The 8570-nt window shown below is 40.4% G+C and overlaps 1 long non-coding RNA gene across 1 annotated transcript in view; it reads right to left on the bottom strand.

Annotated features, from left to right (window-relative positions):
* The window catches only part of LOC130856059 (uncharacterized), a 39503-nt gene extending 32043 nt beyond the window's left edge, over positions 1–7460 (bottom strand). The window contains exons 1-2 of the long non-coding RNA XR_009054420.1: positions 7328–7460; positions 1694–1800 (exon numbers count right to left, since the gene is read on the bottom strand). This is a non-coding gene — a long non-coding RNA (uncharacterized LOC130856059). The remainder of the gene's footprint in view (positions 1–1693; positions 1801–7327) is intronic.
* Positions 7461–8570: the final 1110 nt, after the last annotated feature.

The following is an 8570-nucleotide window of genomic DNA, read 5'->3' on the forward strand; positions in this document are numbered from 1 at the left end:
AGAAACAGACATATGGATCAATGGAACAAAATAGAGAGCCCAGGAAAAAACCCACACACCTACTGTTAAGTAATCTTCAACAAAGCAGGCAAGTATATACAATGGAGAAAAGACAGTCTCTCCAGCAGTGGTGCTGGGAAAGCTGAACAGCCTCATGTAAATCAATGAAGTTAGAACACACCTTCACACCATACACAGAAATAAACTCAAAATGGCTTAAAGACTTACATGTAAAACATGACACCATAAAACTCTTAGAAGAGAACATAGGCAAAACATTATCTGACAGAAATTGTAGCAATGTTTTCTTTGATCAGTCTCCCAAGGAAAAAGAAATAAAAGCAAAAATAAACAAATGGGACCTAATCAAACTTATAAGCTTTTTCACAGCAAAGGAAACCATAAACAAAATGAAAAGACAACTTATGGATTGGGAGAAAATATTTGCAAATGATGCAACTGTCAAGGGCTTAATTTCCAAAATAAACAAACAGCTCATACAGCTCAAAAAAAAAAAAAAAGAAAAGAAAAGAAACCCCAACTGAAAAATTGGCAGAAGACCTAAACAGACATTTCTCCAAAGAAGACATACAGATGGCCAATAGGCACATGAAAAGATGCTCAATATCACTAATTATTAGAAAAACCCAAATCAAACCACAATGAGGTACCACCTCACACTGGTCAGAATGGTCATCATCAAAAAGTGTACAAATAACAAATGCTGGAGATGGTGTGGAGAACAGGGGAAACTCCTACACTGTTGACAGGAATGTAAATTGGTGCAGCCATTATGGAAAAAAGTATGGAGGTTCCTCAAAAAACTAAAAATAGTGTTACCATATGATCCTGCAATTCTACTCTTGGGTATATATCCAGAGAAAACTTATTTGAAATGATACATACACCCCAATGTTCACTGCAGCACTATTTACAATAGCCAAGACAAGGAAGCAACCTAACTGTCCACTGACAGATGAATGGATAAAGAAGATATTTATACAATAGAATATTACTCAGCCATAAAAAATGAAATAATGCCATTTGCAGCAACATGGATGGACCTAGAGATTATCACATTCAGTGAAGTAAGTCAGAAAGAGAAAGACAAATACCATATGATATCACTTGTACGTAGAATCTAAAATTTGACACAAATGAACATATCTACAAAACAGAAAGAGAATCATGGATATAGAGAACAGACTGTGGTAGCCAAGGAGGAGGGGGAGTGGGGGAGGGATTGATTGGGAGTTTGGAATTAGCAGATGCAAACTATTATATACAGAATGGATAAACAACAAAATTCTACCCTATAGCACAGGGAACTATACTCAATATCCTGTGATAAACCATAATGAAAACATAAAAAAGAACGTATATACGTGTGTAACTGAGACACTTTGCTGTACAGCAGAAATTAACACAACATTGTAAATCAACTATACTTCACAATTTTAAAAATAAAGTCTGTATCTTAGAATAGTGGATATACCGATGATACGCTAAAAGCTGAAGGAATTAAAGAAATGCTTTGGGAAGATGCATTGTAGGAATAAACATGAAGTAATTAAACAGTATTGTTATCTCAAAAGAAAGTGGAACTAAATGTTTTCTCAGAATAATAGCCTACAGGTTGCAAAGTTAGAGACTATGAGTTCAGAAAAGAATCCAGAAGTTTGGTTTGCAGTACCTGATAGGGGCCTTTCCAGCGAGACTGAAGGGAGCTCTTCTAGAGGTGTCTTTTTCAATAGATGGAATCTCCAGATTGCAAGATGTGATGTTTAAGGTCTTCATTTTCTGAGAACACAATGTGAAAAGATTACTCTACCAAAACATGATTATTTTTAACAGAAGTTAGGCCTGTGCAATACTAAGTATATCTTCTTTTATCAATGGTGGGTCAAAAAAGGCACAAGCCAATTCCATTGGGTGTCCTGTGATTATCTCAAAAGATGAGAGTTTATAGGTTCCAAAAGGAGTGGATCTGAGAGTGATAAGGACCAACGGCAATGCTTTTCACCAGGGTATTTGGAAGATCTCTATGAATTTTGCCAATGGGTCTTTTGTAAAAAAAAATTTTATTTAAGTATAGTTGATTTACAATGTTATGTTAGTTTCAGGTGTACAGCAAGGCGGTTCAGTGATATAGATATATATATTCTTTTTCAGATTCTTTTCCCTTATAGGTTATTATAAAATAATGAGTATAGTTGCCTGAGCTAATTATTAGAGAAATGCAAATCAACTAGGCCTTAATAATGGTGTTAGTATGAGTAACCCTGAGGATTAAGGATGGTAAGCACAGTGAAAGTGTTATAAAACTGGCCCAAAGCACAGATCTGTCAAAGTACCTTGCAAGTAAAATGGGTTCCTTAAACACTATGAAGTTCAAGAGGAGTTCCCCAGGGAGGGATAATCTTTTCAAACAAAATTTTAGCCACAGAAGAAGCAGTAGCCTGTCTACAAGGGAAAGCTTTGATCCAGTGAGAAAACACACATACCATGAGTAAAACATATTCATATCTGTGAGATGGGGGTGCCGTATGAAATCCATTTTACCCTAGAGCAGTGCAACCAGGTTTCCCTTGATTGTATTCTGGATTGGGGGGACAAGCAAGGGAGACACTCTCTGTGGCTTTATTACTATTTCCCAAATAATACTGATTCATGAATGCTATCATTTTGTTAGTTGACCAATGGTCCAACACATGTACAATCACAAGGAGTGGGGATCTTACAATTTCTGATGGGACCAGTTAGTTACTTAACCTGAACCAGTATTCTCTCTTTTTTATCACACCAACAGTTATTAGATCTCCAATACTGTTCTTCCTTTTCTGGGACCAAATGTTGGGCATTTCTCATCAATTTTTCTAGATTGTTATTTTGCGGAGCATCCATTTAGACCACAAAAGAGATCTGACCATTAATTCCTTTGAGAGCAGCATTCTGGGCATAAGTATCAGCAAGGTGGTTTCCTTTAGCCCCTAGGGAGTCAAGCTTGGCATGCCCAGGGATCTCAACAATGGCCAAGGCTTGGGGCATCTAATGGATTGTGGATATAAGAGCCATTTTAAATTTCTTCCCCAGTAGAGGTAGGAAACCTCGTTGTTTCCACAGCAACCCAGAGTCATGGGCTGCTCCAAAGGCATACCTACTGGTTATGTCTGTGGTTTTGACCTTGGCTAAGAGGAGGGACTCTTATGTGTGAGTAAGAGTATATATTGAAGCCAGTTGGGCCAAAGTAGCCATAGGTAAAGGTGTGGCCTCAATGATATCAAAATGAGTTGCAATAGCTTATCCAGCACTCTATTTTCCCTCTTTAAATAAACACCATCTGCAAACCATGAAAGATCTGCATTGGTTAGCAGAGTCTCCTATATATCATTACGAGGAATCAGAAGGTGTTGGCTATAACACCCTACAGATCAATGATGGTCCCCCTGTTTGGGGGTGAGCACTCCAAGGGTATTCCCTTCCTTCTCACATATAAAAGGGAAAAGGGAAGCTGATAATTAGAATGTCCAAGGGCAGGTGGTCTCACTAAGCTTTTCTTTAAGCCTTCAGAAGCTGTGTCATTCTTGACCTCCCCAATTAACCTGGGGTCAGGTTTGCTAGGTTTTAAAAAAACATATAGGGACTGAGCCACAAGAGAGAAATCTGGAATCCAATTTCAACAGTAAGCGGCTAGCCTGAGAAAACCTTGTAACTGGTGCTTAGTTTTAGCTTTGTGAAAGTTCAGGATGCCATGAAGCCTATCAGGATCCAAACATAGCCCTTGTTCTGAGATCAGGTGCTCTAAATATCCAACCTGAGTTTGAGCATACTGTAGCTTTTCTTTGGAAATTTTATGTCCCTTTAAGGTCCCTAGCAGGTGGATGCTGTCTTCCTGTGAGGAGATTTCAGAAGGAGAGCATAGAAACCAATCATCTATATATTGTAACTAAGTAGAACCCACAGAAAACTTTATATTATCCAAACCAGCTTTCAAGATTTGTGAAAAGCAAGGACTTTCTGCAAAATCATGAGGTATTCTTGTCCAGGTGTAATGTCCTTTCCAGGTGAAGGCAAAAAGATATTGGCTTGCCTTACCAGCTGGAATACTGAAGAAGGCACTGCATTGATCAATTACAGTGAAAATTTGTTCCTAATAGGAACGGATGTCAGCAAAACAACAGGGTGTTGAGGGATAATGGTGTTGTTTATTGCTTAGGGGTCCTAGAAAAACTGCCATCCTTGGCCCTTGGGTTTCTTACTGGCAAAATAGAAGTGTTACAGGGACTGCTGCAGGGGATAGTAATGTCCTGAACCTTGAAGTCTTCTATTATGGACTTTATTCCTTGAAGGAATATCTTTACTTATAGGGAATTAATTCTGGGGAGAGATTTTGAGGCGATCTATTTGAATCTTTTGTGAGAGGTGCACTGTGAATTTTTCCATTGTTAGAGATTTTGCCCATATGGGGGATGGTAGCTGATTCAATAGGGAAAAATGATCAGTATGATCAGTGTTTCCAGAACTAGTGCTTATACTGTTGGAGACAGAGCAAGAAATGTTGAAGGGTCATTTAATTCACTTTGTTGGCTAATTTGATGGCTACTGTCAAATTCTAGAATTATCTTCCCCTTTTGGAAGAAATACTGGCATGATACTTTTCCAAGAAGTCTCAGCCAAATAAATGGTTAGGGGCAGAGGTGCTAAGGAGAAAGGGTGTGTCTCTCTCAAAGGGCTTAAACAAAAGGGAACTCGAGGTTTGGGGGGGCCGGGGGTGAAGGGGAAGCTGAGACGAAGTGAGAGAGTAGCATAGACATATATATACTACCAACTGTAAAATAGACTGCCAGTGGGAAGTTGTTGTATAACAAAGGGAGTTCAACTCGAGGATGGATGATCCTTAGAGGACTGGGACGGGGAGGGTGGGGGGGAGTCGAGGGAGGGAATACGGGGACATGTGTATAAAAACAGTTGATTGCACTTGGTGTACCCCCCCAAAAATAATAAATAAATAAATAAAATTTTAAAAAAAAGGGAATCAGTTTAGAGATGGGAACTTCTTGAGGTTCACTGGCATTCCCCCTATTTGAATTCTTTTAGTACTTCAAGGCATGGGCTGCTTTATAGCAGTGGGACTGAGCACCAAGGGTGTGGCTCCAGCGTCAACTAGGACAAGAGAGATTCATTCCCCATCTGAAGAGTTGTTTTCTCTAAGCTGATTAAGGAGGAAAATTGGGAAAATCCCCTGTAGTTCCTCAGAGGTCTGTCACTGAGAACTGGGAGGACATTGCAAAGGCTGGTTAGAAGACTGAAGGTGCCTGAACCATTTACATTTGTAACAACCTCCCTCCCGCCCCCAATATCCTGGTTCTTTGCAATAAGAGCAGAAGCTAGAAGGTTTTGTTTTTGTTTAGGGGACTTCATTTGCCAGAGCTGAAGATTAAGAATTTTAGTAGTCTTCTGGAAGCAACCTAAATGTCCATCAACAGATGAATGGATAAAGAAGATGTGGCACATATCTCAGCCATAAAAAGGAATGAAATTGAGTTATTTGTAGTGAGGTGGATGGACCTAGAGTCTGTCATACAGAGTGAACTGAGTCTGAAAGAAAAACAAGTACTGTATGCTAACATATAAATATGGAATGTAAGAAAAATGATACTGATGAACCCAGTGGCAGAGGAAGAATAAAGACGCAGAGGAAGAATAAAGATGCAGAGGTAGAGAAGAGACCTGAGGGCACGGGGAGGAGGGGAAGGAGAAGCTGGGACAAAGTGAAAGAGTAGTTTTGACATTTATACACTACCAAATGTAAAATAGATTGCTAGTGGCAAGCAACTGCCTAACACAGGGAGATCAACTGGATGACTGGTGATGACCTAGAGGGGTGGGATAGGGAGGGTGGGAGGGAGGCTCAAGAGGGAGGGGATATGGGGATATATGTATAAATACAGCTGATTCGCTTTGTTGTATAGCAGCAACTGGCAAAACAGTATAAAGTTATTATATGCCAATGAATATCAAAAGAAAAAAAATAAGAATTTTAGTAGTATTTTTGTGACTCATCTAGGGTTTGAACATGCTGATTTCCCAAATTAAATCTGTAATGAACATAGTTTTCCATTCCATCCTGGTCCTTTCAACTAAAAGAGAAAGGTCCTGATTAAGCCCATTTATAAACATGGAGCTAAAGGCTACCCCAGTGGACTTAACATCTGAAGACCGGCTTTTCTTGAAAAATAATCTGAAGTCAATTACAATAGTCATGTACAGGATCATCAGAGTTTTGTGTGCAAGCCTGAATTTTGTTCTCATCAACAGGCTTAGCAAAGGCTGCCATAATTGCTCAGTGGAGGTTTTCAGTGACTGCTGTAGCCTCTTGCCAAGTTAGGGGCTTGCTTTTCTAATCCCTTCCAGGATGTTCCCATCGGGCTAGTTTCATCCAACGTTTGGCTTGACCTTCACCAGCAAGCATGTGGACTGATATAAATCTGAGAAGCCAGATTGGTAGGTTTGAATAACTATGTTAAATTTTTCAGCAAACCTAAGGCGGTCCTCAGTTACTTTAGGAAACTCTTTAACTGTAGCTCACAATTTGGCCTAGGTGCAGGGAACCTAAGTAATCTGGGATTTATTTGGATCCTCATAAGATTTTAACACTAAAGGGGCAATTTCTGATATGTTCAGAGGAGGACAAAAATGGCACGAGAGGTGGAGCCTGAGACGGAGAAGCCTGGGAGACAAACTATTAAATAGTTTACCTCGATTAATTTAATTATCGTATCCTGCAGAGAGGCAATTTTTAGACTCCTGATAAATGTTTGGGAGCCTCAAAAAAGCAATCAAAATAAACGTCCAATCGAGTCTGGATGATTTCAGAGTCATTGCTGTCAAACAGATTTTAAGAAAGGCAAGTCTGGAGAGTTCAGAAGTTTGCCATAATGGCCCTCCATGTTCTCAGGTCCTTTTGGCTAAATCATTTAATCAAATGAACATGAGAAGGGATCATGGGTTTTAAACTAAAATTGGCTGGGGTCCCTGGAGGGTGGGGGCCAGTGCCCTCAAAACATTTAGGTAACTGGGATCCCATTTTTCAGAGGTTTTCCCCTAGAGCAAAGATTAATTCTTAAATAGCCTGCAGGCCCAATACAGTTACACAGCACAGTTACAGTAGGAACGGCCTGATGTCAAGAGTCAGACTGATGTGCGAGTACTCAGAGGCAAAACAAGGCCTTAATAAAGGACAAAGGCTTTAAACAGATCCCAAACAAAGCCTGCAGAGCTTCAAAATGCTAAAAAAGTGGAGCTCGGAACCAGCAAAAAGTCTTACCTTCAGATTTCAGGGTCAGCGAGAAGCAGGAGTTCCGTGGGCTCGTGGGTAGCAAGGCCTGTTTGCTCACCAGCCTCGGAATCCTCAGCGTTCTTCTCTGGGTCTCTGTGGGACCTCCACGTAGCCTCAACTTAAAACAACAAAACAGCAAGTTATTTTACCAACAAAATGGGTTTATTTGGGAGCAGCAAGAAATCGTAATTTCGGACACGGCAACTGCGGCAAACCACACTCAAGTCTAGTGAAGCAAAGCTGGGGAAACCGTTTTGTAGAGAAGGGGAAGTTGGGTGGGCCTGTTATAAACAAAAAGTCTATTGGAGGAAACTGAGAGTTCAAAGTATAGTGGCTTTTCATTGGCTGAGTTGTGACAGTCTCTCATTGGCTGGGCTGTTGCCAGGCAGGAGAAAAATCTTTCTTCCTCCTCCTGGTGGAAGTTACGTAGTATCACTTCCTGCCAGAGATGCAAAGTACCTCTCTTCCTCTGGGGATTTGTATTGACATGAGAGCTTCTCCCGCTGGCCTCCTGAGTCCATTTTAGTAAGGTTTTACTTTATTAATTTCAACATAGTTTAACAGTAGATCACATCAGATGTGATGAGAAATTTTATTGGGTAAGGAGTTAGTGGATCACCTCATACCCAGAAGAATGGCTACTATCAAAAAACCAGAAAACAAGTATTGGTGAGAATGTGGAGAAGCTGGAGGACACTTTTGCACTGTTGGTGGGAATGTAAAATGGTGCAGCCACTACAGAAAAAAGCATGACAGTTCCTCAAAAAGTTTTAAATAGAACTACCATATAATCCACCAATTCCACTTCTGGGTATATATACAGAAGAATTAAAAGTAGGATTGTGGGGACTTCCCTGGTGGCACAATGGGTAAGAATCTGCCTGCCAATGCAGGGGACACGGGTTTGAGCCCTGGTCCGGGTAGATCCCACATGCCTCGGAGCAACTAAGCCCATGCGCCACAACTACTGAGCCTGTGCTCTAGAGCCTGAGTGCCATAACTACTGAATCCCACAACTACTGCGCCTAGCGCCCAGGCTCTGCAACAAGAGAAGCCACCGCACTGAGAAGCCCATGCACCACAATGAAGAGTAGCCCCCACTCACCACAACTAGAGAAAGCCCGTGCACAGCAGTGAGGACCCAGCGCAGCCATAAATAAATAAATAAATAAATAAATAAATAAATAAATAAATAAATAAATAAAAGCAGGACTATAAACATATATTTGCA

Source organism: Hippopotamus amphibius, chromosome 6 (genome assembly GCF_030028045.1).
Source record: "Hippopotamus amphibius kiboko isolate mHipAmp2 chromosome 6, mHipAmp2.hap2, whole genome shotgun sequence".
NCBI classification, from domain to species: Eukaryota; Metazoa; Chordata; class Mammalia; order Artiodactyla; family Hippopotamidae; genus Hippopotamus; species Hippopotamus amphibius.